Here is a 20,883-nt window from a genome sequence, read left to right as displayed (position 1 = left end):
TCAATAATTAATTTTTTCTCTATCTTTCTAGCTGCAGTGTCCTTATGCCCATTAACTTCAAAGAATAATGTCAAAAAATAAATACCGCAACATGAGTGAGAGACAATGTATGCCAAGGCAAGCATCAAACACAAAAGAACACCTACTTAAGTCGAGCTGGTTTTTATTTTTGTTTTAATAACAAGAAAGCATAATTTGAGTGACTTGGATTTAAGTGACTAAGCATTTACAGGCAATATACATCTTTCCCCTCAAAATAAAAATAAAAATTTTACCCCAATAGGAATGAAACCTGTATCCAATGTTGATCTCTTTTAAAAAAAAAGATATTGCATCAGTTCAAATTAATTATTTCTTACAATGCGTGAAAAAAAAGGGGCAAGTTCTTGTCACACAATCATGGATGACATTTTTGAAACCCAATATTTGCTCCAAAGTAACTTCTGTATATGCAGCTTCATTATGGCCCTGAATCGGTACCTCTTCATCTGCAACAATACAGGGCACCTATCAATCAATGACTCTCTAACAAAATCCAATTAAGCTTTGAACTGGGAAAATATTATATTAAGTTTTTTTTTCTTTTTAGAAAAAAGAGCCAAGAGGTGTAATCAAAATTCATATACCAGATACCTTTAGTTGACAGAATAACAGTAATTCTGTAGCACGTGAGAATTTGTGGGGAAAACCACTTCAAACATATTATCTTTATCACCTCATTACCATTTCTTATGACCCCTTTTACAATTTCCTCATTAGCTGCTACAGTGCTTAGACATTGTAGCAGCTCTGAAAGGTGCCTGAATTCACATGGAGCCTCTCAGAGAACAAATCAACTTCTTCTCTGGAATATTTAATGTATGGAGTTTCTTCATGTAATGGCAGTAGAACGTGACAAAATAAATGACAAGCTGTTGTCACGTGTCTCGAGCATCTTGTGAATTCACTGGTGGGTTTTGTCTTCATGATTTCAAATACAACCCCTTGCTAACAGTACAGATCTAACATTCTTATGGAATTGCATGGATGAGCAGATAGTTTTAGGACTGGGCCAAAGTATCTTATTTTTGCAATTGAAAGATAAGATGGTATTTGCTTTCAGTCCATTTAGAGAAATGGACTTCAACATGGCTGGTGATGGGGACGGATTTTCAAACTTCATGCTGCCTCTAAAGTGAAAAATTAATTTGGGTGAGATCACCACACCCTCAACCTGATTTTATTGAGGATAGTGCTGGGCAGGAAATGAATACACCAAGCAATTTTAATAATTAAACTGTAATCTATCATTTATGGTTGTCCAGATGTTGCTGAATTGCAATTACCAGCAGTTCCAATCATTTTTAGCTAATCAAGTGTGGAGTTTAGCATCATCAGAAAAATCAGAAACTGTCCAGAAGAGATAGTCTTCTAACAAAGCTTCAAATAACCAAGAAGTCCCATTTATTTCCATCTCTCTGCTATTCCTGGTTATGGTTCTGAATCTTTTCTTAGTTGGAGGCATAAGTAGATATGTTATGTCTCACCTGTACAAAAGAGGTGAGAAGTCCAAATCTCCAACTGAATACAAACAAGCAAGCCAATCCAGAAATTATAGAGTTAAATTCCTTGAGCCGATAAAGTTCTTGGCAATCTCACACATGCTGTCTGCCAAATCTGACAAGAAAGCAGGAATATAAATCACACAGGATACTCCGGAGTTCCTCTGAATAATTAACACATTGTCCCAAACGAAGAACCCAGAGCGAACACACCCACTTTTATTCCCTGTGTGGCGTGTCAGTCCCTCAGCTGAGTCTCTGATTCGTCCCTTCTTTCTGCGTTGCAGCTCACACTTTTGCCTGCGACGGTGCTTCGCATCAAGCCAGCATTCCTCTGCTCGATTCAGAGACTCTGATATGCCCTCCTCCTTTTCCTGATTAGCCTCAGGTCTTCCCTCCCGGTTATCTGCCAACACCTGAGGCACAATCAGGGAGGAAGGCATTGCTGAAGAGGAAGGTCCTGGGGAGGAAGGCATTTCCAAAACCTCCTCTTCCCCATTGTCCGAGTCTTCGTCCTCTAACAAAGCAGGCTCAAACCTCAGAGCCACAACATAGATATATGTGATTTCTCTTCCCATCTTCCTCCCCTCCATTTTTGACCTATCTCCCAGGCACAACTTTTGTACCTCACTTCTTTTTCCTTAGCTTCTTTTGAATCCCAAAGAGGCTTTTTTTTCCAGCTCTTGCCTTTTGGGAACAGCCTGCCCAGCTAACTGCCTCTCCCATAAAAAGCATCCAAGTGCATCAGACTCTCTTTCACTAGAATGGAGCTTCAGTTTATCCTTCCTTGAGCCCTGGATGAGGGATACTGCTTGTGATTGTCTTTCAGTTTTCTCCCCCTATTTGTTCTTTCTGGATCTTTTTGAGGGAGGGGAGGGACTCTTCTTCATAACACTTGGTTCTCTTGAGCCCAAGTCTGAAACATGTGATGGGGAAAAAAAACCAAGCAGTACCACTCCTTGCTTCTCCTCCTAGTTCTCCTTTGCAAAGGAGGTGGTGAAAGAGAGCCTTAAATACCAGGAACTCAAGTGACTCATATCTACAACATATAAGAATACATCACTGCTAACCAAGCACTGAGATTAGATCCCAGCCTTGGTTGCATCTTTGTAGCTTTAGCATTCTCCTGGACATGTGATGGGGACAGGAATGCTATGACATTGTTCTTCTTTCTCAAGCCACAGTTCTCACAAACAGAAGAAACAGTGCCTGAGAGATATATACAGAAGTAGAATTCCATCTGGCCTGTCTTTTTCATCACACAGTCAGGCTTGGAGAAGGTGGACCTAGGGAAAATGGGAAGCTGTACAGAGGTGGTATTCAGTAGGTTCTGACCAGTTCTGGAGAACCAGTAATGGAAATTTGGAGTAGTTCAGAGAACCGGCAAATACCACCTCTGACTGCCCCTGCCCCCATCTATTCTCTGCCTCCCGAGTCCCAGCTGATAGGCTGGGGTCTTCTTTTGTTGCCCTGCACAGGAGAACAGAGCTGGAAAGCAGGATAATGGAGAGGGGAGGAAATGGGATTTTGCAGTATCCTTCCCCTGCCACACCCATCAAGCCCCACCATGCCCAAGCCATGCCCACAGAACCTGTAATAAAATGTTTTGTATCCCACCACTGAAGCTGTACCTGTCTGGCTTTTATTGTTCCTTCCTCACTCCTTAGGAAAACTCCAACCTTTCTTGCAGATAAAGGCTAGGTACAAGCTCCTGCCGGGGAGGAAGTGAGCACTGAGCAAAAAAATATATATGACCCTCCTACAGACATATTTCATACATTTTCAGAAGCAAATCAGAACTCTTGAGAAGTTCAGTGCCAAGGTTATTGTTATGTATATGTAAATAACATAGTTGGGGTGACAATATATAAACTACAAATATATATGTTTATAGCTTTAAGGAAAAATACTGTAATGTATTATGCTGTGTTTTGGTTGGTTGATTATGCTACAAGTTGCCATAAGAGGGAGCTATAGATCATGGTTTAACTCTTTTTTTTCACTGATGATCTCTCTTTATACTTATACTGACTGACTACAGACCGATACTGACTAACCCTGTTTATTTTGATATTCTGTTGATATCGAAGGTTATTTGTTGTATTATGGTTTGATATTTGTTTGCTGTAAAAGACATGGAACCGGTAAGAAGACTTTATAACTGGATATTTCTGGTCTGTTAAAAATGTGTATGACATGGAATGTTTATTGGACTGAGCTATTTCTTCAAGTAAACATTAATACAACTTGTTCAACTCTGTGTGGCTGTATATTTCTTCATAACTGTTCTCATAAACCATTTCCCGTGTACATATCTTTTTTATACAAGGGTTACTCTGCACATATCCTAACATTGGTTATAGGCCCAGTGAGTTATTGAGAACCAGTGTGAACACACAGTTTCATATTCAGACAGCTAATTGTGGTTTATTGTTACAAGTCAACCAGTCAACCAGTCTATCTCTGATAACCTGGTTGGATGGAAAAAACTATGTTTCCTGGTCTATGAAGTGCAGCTTACTTCTGTGTAAAGACGGATTATGGACTGTAGTTAATAGTCCACCAGATGTAACAGCTTGGGACTCATTGAATGATGAAGATAAAAAGGAAATAGCTGACTTTAACCAGAATAATGAAAATGCTCTTAGTATAATTGGTCTGACACTGAGTGATCAGCAGTTAGTCCATATTCGTGGTGAAGAATCTGCTGCTAAGTGTTGGGACGTTTTGAAGAGGATTTATGTTCGAGATAGTGTGGGTGCACACATATACCTTACACGTAAACTGTTTAGAGCCTGTCTTATAAAAGGTGGCAATATGTTAGCTCATTTGGAGTTTATGAAAAGGACTTTTCAGGAGCTACAAGAAAAAGAACTGATTTTTTCTGAGTTGCAACAGGTTTACATTATTCTTTCTTCTTTGGATGAAACTTATGATGATTATGTGTCTTCACTGGAATTTTTAAACGGAGATGAACTTACATTGACTGGCATAACTAGAAGACTGTTAGAAGAGTCAAGAAGAAGATAAAATTCAACTGAGAGAAAGACAATCACAGGAAGAAAAACCGTCTTCAACTGCCTATATTGTTAGGAAATGTTTTTCTTGTGGGGCTAAAGGACATATAGCCAGATACTGTAAAAAGGGTAAAAAACAGAATAATAGAGAGCTCATAAGAATGCTAGTTTAGCAATATCAAATATAACTACAAATGTTAATCATGATATATGGGTAGTTGATAGTGGAGCATCACAGTGTATAACTAAAAGTAAAGAGAGATTTGTTAACATGAGAAAGAGTGAACAGCATATATCATTAGCTAATTGATGGAAAATGAAAGCATATGGAGAAGATACTGTATATTGTTCATGAACAAATGAAAGTTTACCAATATTATATGTACCTGGAATGAAGTTTAATTTGCTATCTGTAAGAGAAATGGAAAAAGCAGGATTTGTGGAAACATTTAAGGGAGATGCATGTTTAATAGACAAACAAGGTAAAATTATTACTGCAAGATTGGAAAATGGTTTGTTTATTATAAATGATGATCCATCAAGTAATGTTAACTCAGTTTATGAGAATAAGAAGCCTCATGATGAATGTATTCATCTACTCCATAGATGTATGGGACATATAAATTTCAAAATGATCAAGAAAACTGTTGAATTGTCTACTGGTATAGATTTAAAACCTTGTATAAAGTATGTAGATTGCAATATGTGTAATAAAAAGGAAAACAAGGTAATTTCTGAAAATATGGTAAATGGACTGAAAACCAGTAAACCATTAGAGATTGTGTTTGCTGATATCATTGGACCTAGAAAACCTAGTATAGGCGGAGCCTGTTATAAATTGAATATTATGGATCATTTTTCCAGACATGGCTTCTGTTACCTAATGAAAACAAAGCAAGAAACATACCAGTATTTTGTAAACTGGCTAAAATTTACTGAAAGAAAACAGAAACTGAAAATTATTAGATTAATTACGAATAATGATACTGAATTTACTAATAACAAATTTGAAACTATGTTAAGAAAAGCTGGAATTGAACATGAGCATTCTGATAGACTACAACATAACTCATATATTGAATGTAGAAGACAAACATTACAGGTTATGGCTAGGAATATGATGTCTGATGCTGGTATATCAGAGCAACTGTGGGATAAAGCAATAATGTGTGCTAATCGTGTTTTGAATAATGTAATAAATTTAACAACTGGTGAATTACCATTTACTCATTGGCATAGAAGAAAACCAGATCTTAGTTATTTGCATACATTTGGAACCTCAGCATGGGTTCATATTCCCATGCAAGTAAGGCAAAAGGGACAATATAGAGCTAAGAAATTGTATTTTGTAGGTTATGGAGCTAATCATAGATTATTTAAATGTTGGGAGCCAGGCACTACTAATATATATTGGGGTGCAAGTGCTAAATTTCTGGAGCATATTGGCTGGTAAAAGTTTAAACAAGAATATAATAATAAAAAGCATAGTATTATTGTAAAAACTCCATTGTTCACTGATCATAAAAATGATAGGAATATTGATGAATCAGTAAAAGATGAACCATCTTTTAAAAAAAGATCCGATAGGGGAGGTAGAGGAAGAAAATAAACAAACAACATGTACTGATTTTTCTAGAAGGTCAATTAGAGAGAGACGTAAATATAACAGAGTTCAAACAAGCATTGTATATAGAGTTAGATAAAGAATCTTCTAATCTCTATGAAATTGTATGAGTTATTATTGTGAAAAAATTATGAATTAAAGACGTAATGTATTATATATTGACCAACCCAAAGGGGAGAATGTTATGTATATGTAAATAACGTAGTTGGGTTGACAATATATAAACTACAAATATATTTGTTTGTAGCTTTAAGGAAAAATACTGTAATGTATTATGCTGTGTTCTGGTTGGTTGATTATGCTACAAGTTGCCATAAGAGGGAGCTATAGATCATGGTTTAACTCTTTTTTTCACTGATGATCTCTCTTTATACAGATACTGGCTGACTACAGACCGATACTAACTAACCCTGTTTATTTTGATATTCTGTTGATATCGAAGGTTATTTGTTGTATTATGGTTTGGTATTTGTCTGCTGTAAAAGACATGGAACCAGTAAGAAGACTTTATAACTGGATATTTCTGGCCTGTTAAGAACAAGTATGACATAGACTGTTTATTGGATTGTGCTATTTCTTCAAGTAAACATTAATACAACTTGTTCAACTCTGCATGGCTGTATATTTCTTCATAACTGTTCTCATAAACTGTTTTCCATGTACATATCCTTTTTATACAAAGGTTACTCTGCACATATCCCAACAGTTATAATGATAGGAAAGGAAATGGCTGCCCTTCACTAAAGCATTCTTCTTCCGGAACATGTTACAGATCTACATCATCCCTTTTCTACCAGCCACAGTTCAGAAGTTGCTCACATGCTCAGAAGTGGTGTGGAGACAGATTTAATCCTCCCCTACCTTGAAAAAGGAGATTCAGCAAACCCCTATGTCAGGCCTAAGCAAGTCAATGCTGCTCAGGTTAGACCAGAGATGGGAAACTGTCGCCTTTTATGACTTGTGGACTTCAATTCTCAGAATTCCTGAACCAGAATCAATAGTTTACCACCGGTTTGGTGGGCGTGCTTTGTGCATGCGCACACTTTGCATGTGCATGCCAAACATGCACTTTGCATAGGCACAAAGGCTTTCTGACTCACCTCCTGCAATCCTGCACTCTCCCTGTCGCTTTAGCAGTCTGCTGTGCTGTGCAAAGCAGCTGCACTTCAAAAGCAGGGAGAAAAATTCAGTATGGAAGCCCGGGTAGGCAGGTGGGCCCAACAGCAGTTACAGCAGCTCCTCAGAGAGAACTGGTTCGGTCTCAGCCGATCTTCGGTGCTACCGGTACACCAGAACTGGGCTGAACCGGTAGAACACCACCATTGACCAGAACCCCAGGAATTCTGGGAGTTGAAATCCACAAGTCATCCAAGGGCCATAGTTCCCAAACCCTGGATTAGACCATCAGTCTGAAGTCACATCAGCTAATTTCCAACATTCTCTTCCAACAAGCAGCCCTAACATACAACTTCATGTTACAATGATTGACACTTTACTGGCTCCCAATAAAACACACTTTTGACTCTCGCAACCACATTTCAAATGTAGCACAGGTTTAATGGATTGAGTGCCTGCCTTTCCTGATATTCAGGTTTTTTTATTACCTGGCTATAAAAGTGTCTAATAAACAAAATTCCATTTTCATCCAGCAAAGAGGTATATTGACATGGAAGACTTCTGAACATCACAGTGTAACAACAAATTGCACCTTTTAAATAAAGATGAAGATACCCCCCCCCCCTTATGATTATTTCCCCATGAAATATGGTCTCTCCTACACCCACAAGGATATCTGTCTCTTGGGGGTGAAATCGACAAAACAGCATCAGGCTCTGCATGTGAAAAGCAAAAGTTAATTTTAAATGAGGAAAAATGATAATGAGTCCTGAACTTTGACTTGGGGAGGCTTTATTTCCACATGATGATATTTTCAAGTCTTATTTGCAAACTTATGATGGCCAGATAAAAAAAAGTAATTACGTCCCTAATCTATATATGTATGTTTTCCTTTTTTGTTATTGCAGGAATTAATTTTACCAGGATGGTGCAGGGGAGAAAAAAAATTTATGACATATTTAAGAAGAGCATTTTTAAGCAGCTTCTTGCAAACATATTCAAGCAGAATCCAGGAAGGTTAAGAAACTCTAACTTACATTGATTTTCACAGGAGAAAGCAATTTAAACAAGAGCTTTGTTCACCTACTAGAATCTCTATGTCTGAAAAAGGATGAATGTTTGGTGAGCCAAGCCCAGGGGTGGGATTCTACAGGTTCGCACCTATTCACTAGAATCAATTGTTAACATTCTAAGCAGCTCTGGGGAACTGGTTGTTAGAAGAAATTACTGGTCTAATACTGTAAGGAAGGCAGGAAGGAAACATTCTGGTGTTGCTTACAGAAACTGCCTCTCCGTTGACCCTTATTGCATTCTTGGCAGGACTGGACTTCCTATCTCAGGAACTTCTTTGGAGCTTTTTTTCCTCCTTTGTTGGTACTTTGCTTGTGTCAAGTGGCCATTCAAAGTTACAATGGCACTGAAAAAAGTGACTTAGGACTGTTTTTCATACTTAGGACTGTTGCAGCATCCCCACAGTCAGGAGAGGCCAGGTGAGGAGATGCGTGCCTCGATGTGAGTGATGTTGAGTTGGCCACGCCCAGCCAGTCACATGACCACCAAGCCATGCCCACAACTAAGCCACACCCATAGAACTGGTTGTTAAAAAAATTGAATCCCAAACTCCTTAAATTGTACAGGGCCTCAGAAACACAAAGCTATACATGTAGTCCTTGACTTACAACAGTGATCATTTATGGTTACAGTGGCCCTGAAAAAACTTTAGACTATTTTTCATACTTACGACCATGCCTCATGGTCATGTGATCAAAATTTGCCTGCTTGGCAACTGGCTTATATGTATGAGGGTTGCTGTGTCCCAAGATGATCCTTCTTTGTAACCTTCTGTTCTGACCTAAACCTTGCTCCAAGGAAACAAACTCGAAATAGAAGTAACAGCAAAACCTTTTAATGATTTTTTAGGAATTCCATTCCTTCATGGTTAAAAGGCTGTTTCAGACTAATTGTCTCTGATAAGAACGAGCCTTGCCAAGGTTATGCAAGGCTGCCAAGAACACAAGATAAAGTTACTAAGAAATATTTCAAACACAAAGGATCTCCAAACACCAACCAAGATATTCTGAACGTCCACTAGACTTGAGTGCAAAACCTTATTTGCTTCCTACAAAGAACTCCCGTTTCTCAGCTGGCTTTTATTGCTTAAGGGAGGGGCCATTACCTTGCAGCCTTACTTCCGAGTCACCTGTGCTGCTGCAGCTGCAGCTGCTCTTTCCTTTGAGCAGCTCTGCACGCACACGCACAGGGTCCTCGGGGACCTCTTCATCACTGCTGTCAGCCTCCACAATCTCTGAAGGCATCATTGGTCCTGGCCCCATCCCTTCATCACACGCAGGCCCCTCATCTGAGTCCTTGCTCTCCAAGACCTCGGCTGTCTGCACCTGCTTCTGGCGACCCACAACACCTTCTGACAGGCAAAGTCAATGGAGAAGCCAGATTGACTTAACAACCATCTTAATAACTGCGGCAATTCACTTAACAACTGTGGCAAGAAAGGTCGTAAAATGGGACAAAACTCACTTAACAAATGAAATGTTGAGTCAGTTTTGGTCGTAACTACATTTAGAAAATTAATAACTACTTGTATTTAGGAAATTAATAAAGTATTATTTTACATGTATAATTATAATTTGTGTATAATTGTATAACAGTGAATAATTCTAATTCTAATTGAAAAGGTGAAATTTCTCAGTTATTTTCTGAGACAATCAATCCCAGTTCCTCCGAAACTTTCTCTTTGCTTCCATCTCCTTCATTGCGAAAAAAAGCCATTTTGCAACATTTTTTTGTATACTCTAACCCAAGCACTCTTTATTTACAGGTAATCTGTAAAGTTTACTGTTAGTTTAAGGACGCCTCAAAGTAATGATGATCCTGGGAAAAATGCTTTCTGACCTATGTTTCCACTTACGCCTGTTGAACCACCCCTGTGGCCATGATTGCAATTCAGGCCCTCCCTAACCAGTTTGCATTTATATCCAATTGCAGCATCATGTGCTCATACGATTGCAATTTTAACGTAACATTATTGCAATCCAGAGGTGGTATTCAGCAGGTTCTGACCAGTTCTATTCTCTGCCTCCTGAATCCCAGCTGATTGGCTGGGTCTCCTTTTGTTGCCCTGCACAGGAGAACGGAGCTGGAAAGTAGGGGAGGGTATGAGGATTTTGCAGTAACCTTCCCCTGGAGTGGGGAGGGAATGGAGATTTTACACTATCCTTCCCCTGCCATGCCCATCAAGCCATGCTCACAGAACCGGTAGTAAAATATTTTGAATCCCACCACTGTTGCAATGGTGTGTTTATTGCCTTGTGACCTATTTCTTTCTTTGCCTTCTTCCTACAATATATCAGGCACTCATATTAAGGAAACCTCAAGAAGGAGGACAATAAAACATGGACAGGATCAACCTTCTACAAATAGAGATTGGTTTGTTTTATATAGTGACTGTATTTGGAGGCGGGAATTGAATCATAGAACATAAAATATAGAATAATAGAAGGCACTTGGAAGTCATCTGGTCCAACCTCCTCTTCAAATAGGAGACTGTATACCATTTCAGACAAATGGTTGTCCATTCCTTTTCGAAAGCATCGAGCGATGGCGCACCCACAACTTCTGAAGGCAAATTATTCCATTGATTGTTTGCTCTCACTATTAGAAAATTTCTCCTTAGTGCTAGGTTGCTTCTCTCCTTGTTTAGTTTCTTTCCATTGTTTCTTATCTTTGCTTTTTGGTGCTTTTGCAAATAGTTTGTCATGCCCTCCCCCATCTTTGTAGGAGACCCTCAAATATCGGCAACTTCCTGAATCTTCTCAGATGACCCAATCCTGGTGGTATTACTACCTAAAGTTCCTCTAACAAAGGAAACAGCACAACAGTGGCCACCTGAAACTTCTTATTTCTCAGGAAATGAGGTTCACAAATGGTAGGAAATATGCTGTATTTGGGCACTTCGGAAGTCACTAATAGTCCAAATACTTGGTGGTAGAAAAACAAATGTATTCATTCACCTGTATTTCTAATGCAAGGAGGTTCTCTAATAGCCTAAAAAAAAAAAATTCATATAATATAGAACAGGAACTGTTCTGTTGCAGGAAATTACAAGACTCAGACCTTGGAATCAGAAATAGTTCCATATCGACTATAACTTTCTGAGAGCACCTCCTGCTCCAAAGATAATGGGGCTATCCTGAGTCCTGCAGACCAACATCTATACTTAGACTGAAGCCTCCAAGTGATGTCGCCCACATGCTTTTCCAGTAAGTACATTCAAATTCTCAAAAAGGTAGTTTTGCTTCCCTATGAAAAGATCACAGCACCTCGGGCGTTCATCTCTTTGACTCGCTTCATTATGGAACTCTTAATCTCTTCAATTATTAACTGTCATTCCCTCCTCACGATGTGCATCCCTCTGTGCAGGCATCAAAGACCTTCTTCGTTGCTTTCTTTCCCTCTGTCCTTGCTTTTCATTCATTAATCTGTCATTTTCCATTTTGCTGAGTCGGTAGAAAATCTCAGTCCTCTGCATGCAGGCAGCTTACCTACTTTCTCTGCCTCTTTGATTTGGAGGCCTTTTTGTTCTCTGCACTGACATTGCAAAGAAGATATCGTCTTGAGATTTCGCTAAACCATGTTTTCGCTAAGCTGTCCTTGGATCTCACGGCATCAACAAAATCTCCAAAGTCAAGCAATGACCTTGGAGGAGCAACATTGCTTGTGTCTCTCCTGTTTGACCAGTTTTTCTCTAGGTTTCTATTCTGATTGTCTCTAGGACCTTTCAGCCCTGTAAGGCTTTATGATGCCTTCTAAGGTCACTGAAATGCCCTCTCCTTCCTTAAATGTCCTAGGAGTGGCTCATTTATTTTCCTGGATTTTCATGAAATGTTTCTTTAGTCCCAACAATGCAAAATCTATTTTCTTCTACAGCTTCTCTCCTTCCTTCTCTAGCATTACATGCATGTATAAATGTGTGTGTTAAATAACCCCAGCTAGTAAGTATAATATTTACCCTTTTGAGCTGCAAAAGAATGTGCAATTTGAAGTATTTATTAATACATTTTGCAAACTTATATGTGAGCCACATATCTTTTGCATTAATTTTCATGCGGATAAGGAAATACTAAAAGACACATGCCATTAAAAGGATATAATTTAGTAACAGATAAAAATCTAATTTAATGGAAGAAAACTAGCATTTCCAGCATATGTTTTTGAGTTTCCGCTCTTAAAGTCTCAGCCAGCATGGCTATGGTAAAGAATCATGGAGATTATAGTCTAAAATAACTGTAGGGAAGCAGTTCCTACAATTTTATTTAGAATCTAAAGACAGGTCCAGAATCCTTGCACAAAATACAAGAAATCCAGAATCTGGTGAAATGTATGCTTTGCTTGTCAAAGACCTCACGTAAAAATATCTTTGTAAAGATAAAAAAGATTTAATATTTTACTATATTAAAATATTCTAGGGGTGTTACATTAATATGCATCCTGCAAAGAATGTACAAAGTAAAAGAACTGAAAAAAAATGATATTTCATCAATCATATGCATGATTTTGCGATAAATATTCACCCACCCACTCAAAAAAATAAATGTTCCAAAGAAAAATAAGTGAATATGGAACTTTGAAATTCACAAGAAAATAAGGTGGGGAAAACTTAATGGAATATTGGCAAGTCTATCACTCTTTTGCCAGCACTTTGTGCCTGAAGTAAGTTACAGATGAGACAATTAAAACACAATAATCAGAATGTAAGGAACTATTAGAGCTTATTAAATGCTCAGCACTTACGAATTCATTTAAAAGTGCATTACAGCTTTATATGAGCATAATCAGTTGGTTAACCATGTCTTACATAAAAATATTATTATTGAATATATTTTATTCAAAAGACATAGCCAAAGAAAGAAAGAGTTTGTCACCCTCGTAGAAGAATCAGATAAAGAATCAGATAAAATAATTACAAGATGAGCAGGCAGCTCTCCCTTAACTCAATGAATGGAAATGAACTTCATCCTTTTCGATGTGAAAAGAAAGGAGAGGAGAGGAAAGGAGAGGAAAGAGGAGAGGAGGGGAAGGAGAGGGGAGGGGAGGAAGGAAAGAGGGAAAGAAAGAAAGAGAAAGAAAGAAAAAGAAAGAAAGAAAGAAAGAAAGAAAGAAAGAAAGAAAGAAAGAAAGAAAGAAAGAAAGAAAGAAAGAAAGAGGAAGAAGGAAATAACAATAAGAAAGTAGTTTCAAAGCTTATACTTCTGGATAATACTTCACACTAAATATAAAATGCCAACATTTTCTCACTCTCAAACTTCAAAGAAAGTAATTTTAGAAAGACAGTAATGGCAGAGCGGAGGAAAAAAACAGAACACCAGGCTGAAGGACGGGAGTTTGTTTAGCTCTTTCTACCTTGCTTTCATTTCTAGAATGGTTAAGTACATTTGAGCAGTCACATATTCAAATAGGGAAGCTTGGAGAAAACACAATTACTTTGCATTAGAGTACACATATATTACAATAAAGGCTTCCTAATGGTAAAAATAAAAACCAGCCAAGACTGAAAATAATCTCCTTTGAAAGGCGGATGGAGTTTTAAAGGGTCACCCACCTTCTGAAGAAAACAGAAATTTACATGCAAAGCAATAAATAAGTGAAAATGTCAACAACCAGAACTGAGGAAGGAGGGGGGGGAGGGGAAAGGAAGAATAGGAGCAGAGAAGACATCGTTAGAATAAAACATGAGGAAACTTTCATCTGTAACTGGCAATACATGCCTGCCTCTCTGCCTTATTATTAACAGTGACTGTTCACCTCAGTGACTTTGGGCTGGTGGGCAGCGGTAGGGTGGCTATTACATTATATTGTGGAGGAGAGCCAGAGCAGAGGTGGCATTCAGCAGGTTCTGACCAGTTCTGGAGAACCGGTAGTGGAAATTTTGAGTAGTTCGGAGAACCGGCAAATACCACCTCTGACTGGCCCCACCCACATCTATTCTCTGCCTCCTGAGTTCCAGCTGATCGGCTGGGTCTTCTTTTGTTGCCCTACACAGGAGAATGGAGCTGGAAAGCAGGATAATGGGGTGGGAAGGAAATGGGGATTTTGCAGTATCCTTCCCCTGCCACACCCACCAAGCCACACCCACCAAGCCATGCCCACAGAACTAGTAGTAAAAATTTTTGAATTCCACCACTGAGCCAGAGAGTTATTTGGGGCTACAATGAACTAGCAAACATCTGGCCAAAGAAGTGATAGATTGTTCTGACCCAAGCCCTTTTCCAACAAATCAAACACAATCCAAAAGGATCAGAAACCTTGTAATGCTTCTGCAAAATAATTAGCTGTGATAAGCACAAGCCTTGCCAAACTGTGTGAGATAACAGACAAGAAATAATTTGAAATACAAGAATTTTCAAATACAAACTCAGATTACTGGAATGTCCACAAGGCTGGAGTTTCAAAACATCTTTGCCTTCTGCAAAGTACGTTCCTTTCACAGCTGGCTTTTACCTTCTTGAAGGAGGGGCCATTATCTTGCAGCCTTACTCCTGAGCTGCTCTTTCCTACGAGCAATCCTGCACGCACAAGTACTTGGCATAGGCTCCTCTGGAACCTCCTCATCACTACTGCCAGCCCCCACAATCTCTGAAGACAGTAGTCCATTCCCTAATGGTCCTGGCCCCTCATCTGAGTCCTCACCCTCCTCATCTGTCTGTACCTGCTGCCGGCTAACCATAACATAGATTTAGAAATCATTAAACATTGAAAATCATAGTACAGGTAATCCTCGGCTTATGACCACAATTGAGCCCATTAGGTTGCTAAGTGAGAAATTTGTTAAGTGAGTTTTGCCCCCTTTTAAGGACTTTTCTTGCTAGAATTTTGTTCAGTGGATTATGGCAGTTGTTCAGTTAGTGACACAGTTGTTAAGGGAATCTGACTTCCCCTTTGGCTTTCCTTATCAGATGATGACAAAAGGGGATCACATCATCCCCGTAACACTGCAATCGTCACAAATACGAACCAGTTGACAAGCATCCGAATGTAAATCACATGACCACGGGGATGCTATAATGGTCATAAGTGTGAAAAATGCTCATGTCACTTTTTTCAGTGCCATTGTAACTTTGGATGGTCACTAAATGAACTGTTGTAAATTGAGGAATATCTGCAATTGGTCAAGTGGGAGGGTAATGTTAAAAGTGCTTAGAAAGATCTTAAAGCGGGACATGCAGGTATTATGTTGTAGAGGCTTAGTGGGCAGATGTGAATTTCTAAAAGCATGCTGTGAGTACATTCACAAAATGGCTGCCATGGGACAGTTGTGTTCAGACACAAAACATCTCTTTACCTCAGGCAAACTATTGAGGATCAGGGTTTCCAAACCCAGATTTGGGTTTTTGAATGCCTGCTTGGGTTTCCGGGTTTTTTATTTTTAAATTTAATGAGATTTACCTTTTTCTGTACAATGTATTATATTGAATGTATTCAAGAGGTAAAAATAGCTTCATTTAAAACGGATTTATTATGTTTTCTGTAAGCTGGGTTTTTTGTTTTTGTTTTTTGTAGAATCTGATTTTGTTTGTTTTTAGTGTGTAATCTTGGTAGAAAACCCTGCTGGCAACCCTGACAATAGGTAAAAATAATTTAATTGAAGACTGATTTGTTTTTTGTTACCTGGGGTTTTTGTGTAGAATCTAATAACTTTAAGCACAAAAGCATGGTGCTTTTTTAAAAAGGAAACCCTGCAGGCAGTCCTGTCCAGAAGGCTTCTAGTCATGTTCCCTAGTAGTAGTTAGTACAAAATTACAGAGGAATTGATAACAGCCAACAGAGTTGCCCAAGTCAACTGTTTTCCCTCAAGATTTTTTGGCAGTCTGGTGTAGGGGTTAAGGCAGGGAAGATGGAGGTACACATATAGGGAACTCCTATAGGGAACTCCTATGCCATGCTTGACCATCTCCGGTGGCCTACAGGTGGAGCTCTTGCCTCACAATCAGGAGGCTGTGAGTTCAGGAGGCTGTGAGTTCAATCCTAGTTAGAGGCTAATATTTGGAGTAGACTCTCCTGCTCGAGCAGGGAATTGGTCTAGATGATCTTCAAGGTCCCTTCCAACTCTGTTATTCTATGTAAGTTCAATAGATGACTCTGGATTTGTTACTTCAGTTCAATCTACTCCATAATGTTGTTGTTTGGGGGATAAAATAAGGAGAGATCTGTGTGTTTGTCACCCTGAGACTCTTAAGGAACAGTGGAATAAATATAAATCAATCACTACAAAAACATTGCTCTATGTACATTTATCACATTTTAGTTGAGAATCAGTTGAACAAGTATACATTTTTATTCTTGCTTGAAAAAAAATGTAAAATGAAATGTAATTCAAAACCGAACAAATAGACTTTCCCACCTTTTTTTTATTTACAGCTCCTTCTGTGATTATTCTCTGTGTGCATCCATCACAACCTAAATTGCATTGTATGACATTTGTTGTAGAAGTTGTTGAATCATAGAGAAATTATATCTCCATCATCTCTCGTGATGGAATAAATATAGCCAATGCCACAAGAAATTCTTTGAAGCTGTGAATTTGACATACAGTGTGATTCTAGTTGATCGTTTCATTTATTCAATAATCAAGGGGGCTTGCCATTCTTGGCCATCAATGTGAAATTGTTAAATGAAGCAAGGAAGACAACTTTCTATGGCATGATGAAAAGGGGAGAGAACATCAAGAAAAACATTGCTTTCAATAAACGCATGAGTAATGTAACTTGAATAGCACATATGGTGAGTTGAGAGATAGTTCCTTGTGAATATAAATCTTCCATGACTTGAGGAGTCTGAGTAATGTTTTGAAGGGGATGGAGCACATCTTATCCATTGTCACAGTGAAAGCCCTGGCTTCAGATGTAAGAATGCAAAGCAATTGAAACTGGGGTTAACATCAAAGCAATAGATATACAAAAATAGATAATAAGCACAGAAATATGGTGGATTTCTACACCCATTATATTTACTTTTAATTTGTTTAACATTTTTATATGACTGCCTAATTCTCACACAGGGAACTGTGAGCGGCTTAAAACTTTAAAAATTCACAACACACACACACACACACACACACAAACATACACAAAAGCACACCCCAATGATAGCAACAACATAATCAGATCAACTACTTGATTGGTTCTACCTCCATTCCTGGTCACCAGGCACGCCTGCTGACAAAACCATGTCCTCAGAGCGGTGGTGGGATTCAATTTTTTTTATTACCGGTTCTGTGGGCGTGGCTTGGTGGGCGTGGCAGGGGAAGGATATTGTAAAAACTCCAGTCAGAGGTGGGATTTGCCGGTTCTCTGAACTACTCAAAATTTCCGCTACCGGTTCTCCAGAAATGGTCAGAACCTATTGAATACCACCTTTGCCTCGGGGCCTTTCAGAAAAGCAACAAGGTCAATTGTATTTCCAGTACTTACTTACATCAGATTTCCAAGAAAAAATATTTTTGAAGTACATATTCCAGCATTTATAACTAAGGAGAATTGGCCTGGCTAAGAAGCCTGTCCTCAGAGAAAACTCAGCCTTAATAATAGTTCTCTCTAAAAGGCAATAAAGCTAAAACTATTAATAGGCCTATGTTCTCTTTGAGGACACTTTCCTTAGCCATGCCATATCTTTCATATTAATGGTGTTTAGAACAAAAAAAAACGCAAACAAACAACTAGTGTCCTCCAGATACATTGAAAGGCTTTTAATTCAAAATAGCATCACCAATGGCAACACAGAATGGGAATAGTAGTAAAAGAAATCTGAAGGGCAACCAGTTGACTATTTCTAGTTTAGAATGAATATAGGATCAATGTTTAGAAGTTTCCTTTAAAGCCAAGAAATTCAGAACTATTATCAATAGCACAATGCAGGCATAATTTGCAAAATAAAAGAGGGAAAGATTAATATATCTCAACCTGGAGAGCTTTTACTACCTAGAGTATAGAATTGCAGCTTTATTAAGGACATAGGGATGCAGAGAGATCACTCTGGATCTTTGGCTATGTCTCACCAGTGAGCTGCTGGATCTTATAATCCAGTAATGGGTGGATAACACCATCTCCATCACTGCTGTACACAGTAACATGGAAATAATATTTCTGCATTTATTGGCCTTCCAAATAGACATAAATAGGATAATGCTATGCATTCTGTGTTTTTCTGGTGAGACCAGTCTATCAGGGGAACCTGCTCTACCCAAATATAGGCTAGAACATACTGCTTCCAATTTCACCTTTCAGCCCCAAAACAAGAGCCTTCACAGGCAGTTGCTTCTGTGACAAACTACCATTTTTTTTCGCATTATAAGATGCACTCCCCCCCCCCCAAAAAAAAGTTGGGTGGAAATGTCTGTCCATCTTATAGAGCAAATATTGTGGTGAGGAGAGGGGCTTGGTGCGCCGCCCTTGTCAGGGAACGCTGGAGCCTTTGCTGCCAAGCAGCTGATTGATGATTGGATCTGCTTCCCAGAATACCACTGATCAGCTGTTCTAGGCCGCGGTGATCATCGCTGCTGCCTAGCGCTGCCCAATTGCCGCTGCCCATTTTCCACTGCCCATTCACTGCTGCCCATTTGCCACCAATGGGCAGCGATAGACAATGGCAATCCCCTCCACCTAGAACAGCTGATTGGTGGTATTCCGGGAAGCAGATCCAACCACCAACCAGCTGCTCAGCAGCGAAAGCTCCAGTGTTCCTCCGCAGCAGCAGCAGCTGAGCTCAGTTGACCAGTGGTGGGTGCAATGGAGCAGAGCCCTGATGAACCACGTCCTGAGGCTGCTATAATATGCTGAATCTGACCAGAGTGTTTGCTGTTTGCTGCAAGGATGCTAGCCAGACGAATACCAGATGGATGCTGGGAGGCAGAGACATATTTTTTTTTCTTGTTTTCCTACTCTAAAGCTAATATGCATCTTATAGTCCAGAGCATCTTATAGTTTAGTTTACTTTATTGTCATTGCACCTCCTACAATGAAATCAAACACCATCTTCAGTGCACATCATGACCAAGAAAATAAACACAAACACACATCCTTCACACTCCACACATTGAACCAGAAACCCCTGACACCACACCAACACTGCACTATACAGTAGAATTCAAAAGAGCTACTGCCCTGGGATAGAAGCTGTTTTTCAGCCTATTTGTCCTTGTTTTTATTATTCTGTACCATCTGGCAGATGGTAATAGTTCAAAAAAAAAGAGTTCGCGGGATGAGATGGATCTTTGAGAATGATTTGAACTTTCTTAAGCCAGAGGGAGCTATAAAACTCTTCCAAAGAGGGGAGAGGGCAACCAATGATCTTCTGGGCAATGATGTTAACCCTCTGGAGTGCTTTCCTATCTGCTACTGTGCAATTGGCAAACCATACAGAGGTGCAGTAAGTTAAGATATTCTCTATGGTGCAGCGGTAGAAGGTCACCAGCAGTTTCTCATTCAGTTGTTGTTTTCTGAGAAGTCTCGGGTAGTATAATCTCTGCTGGGCCCTTTTGACCAATGCTGCAATGTGAGCACCCCAGGTCAGGTCCTCTTTTATGGTAACACCCAGAAACTTAAAACTGGCCACTTCGTACTTATAGTGCGAAGAATGAGGTATTTTTGTGTTAAATTTAAATTTACCAACAAAGAAATAAAGGGAGACTGGTACAACTATTTCAAGCTGTTTAGATAACCATACCCTTCTAGGATTTGAATCTAGTCCACTAGACATTCGGCAGATGTATTAACCTCTAGGCCACAGGCTCTCCTCATTTTGATAGCTGTAGAGAGGTGGAGATTAAGTGTTTTTCTGTGAGGCTGGTCTATCAGACAACCTGATCTACGCAAATATGGGATGGAACACACTGCTTCAAATATCAGATTTAAAATAACTATACTAGTGTCCCTTTATTTTTTTGTCAGTAAATTTAAATTTCACACAAAAATAGCTATGCATTCTGGGTATCAGTACTTATCTAGAAGTAGCCTATTTTAGACATGTTTAGATTTAGAAAGTCCCGACTTCCGGTGCCATTTTTGTCGACGATGGACTAGAGACCACGATTGTGCATAGCTTTGATCCATGCTTGCCCTCATAGGGGTGGGGCAAGAGGGGGAGACTGCCAGCTGGGTTGAGGGGAGCCACATCTCCCCTCCCTGGCTTGGTAAACTCCCCTAGAAGACAGGGAGAAGCGGCAGTCTTTAATGGCTGCCCTGAAGACGGGAAGCTGCCGGGACCTAAGTGTATGCTGGAGTGGTGAAATAGTGAGTGGCGTGTAACTGGATAAAAGACTTTGAACATTTTCTGTTGAACTCCAAAGGCAGAAATAAAGAGCCCTTGTTTGGAAGTGTTACAGAGTGCTGAGTTATCACCAGCTTATCACATACTTAGGAGGTAAGGACTTGGCACTACAGGGAAACAACAGCTGATGATTTAATATGGTAGCCAGCCACCAACACTCCAATCAACAACTAAAAAGCCATACACAAGCAGGCACCATATAAATACCCTACACAGAATAGCCCAAAGCAAACACTCTGCTAGAGAC

The sequence above is a fragment of the Pseudonaja textilis genome, chromosome 3, assembly GCF_049901715.1.
Source record: "Pseudonaja textilis isolate UNSWEBS1 chromosome 3, rPseTex1.2, whole genome shotgun sequence".
NCBI lineage: Eukaryota > Metazoa > Chordata > Lepidosauria > Squamata > Elapidae > Pseudonaja > Pseudonaja textilis.
This window is presented reverse-complemented; position numbering follows the sequence as displayed.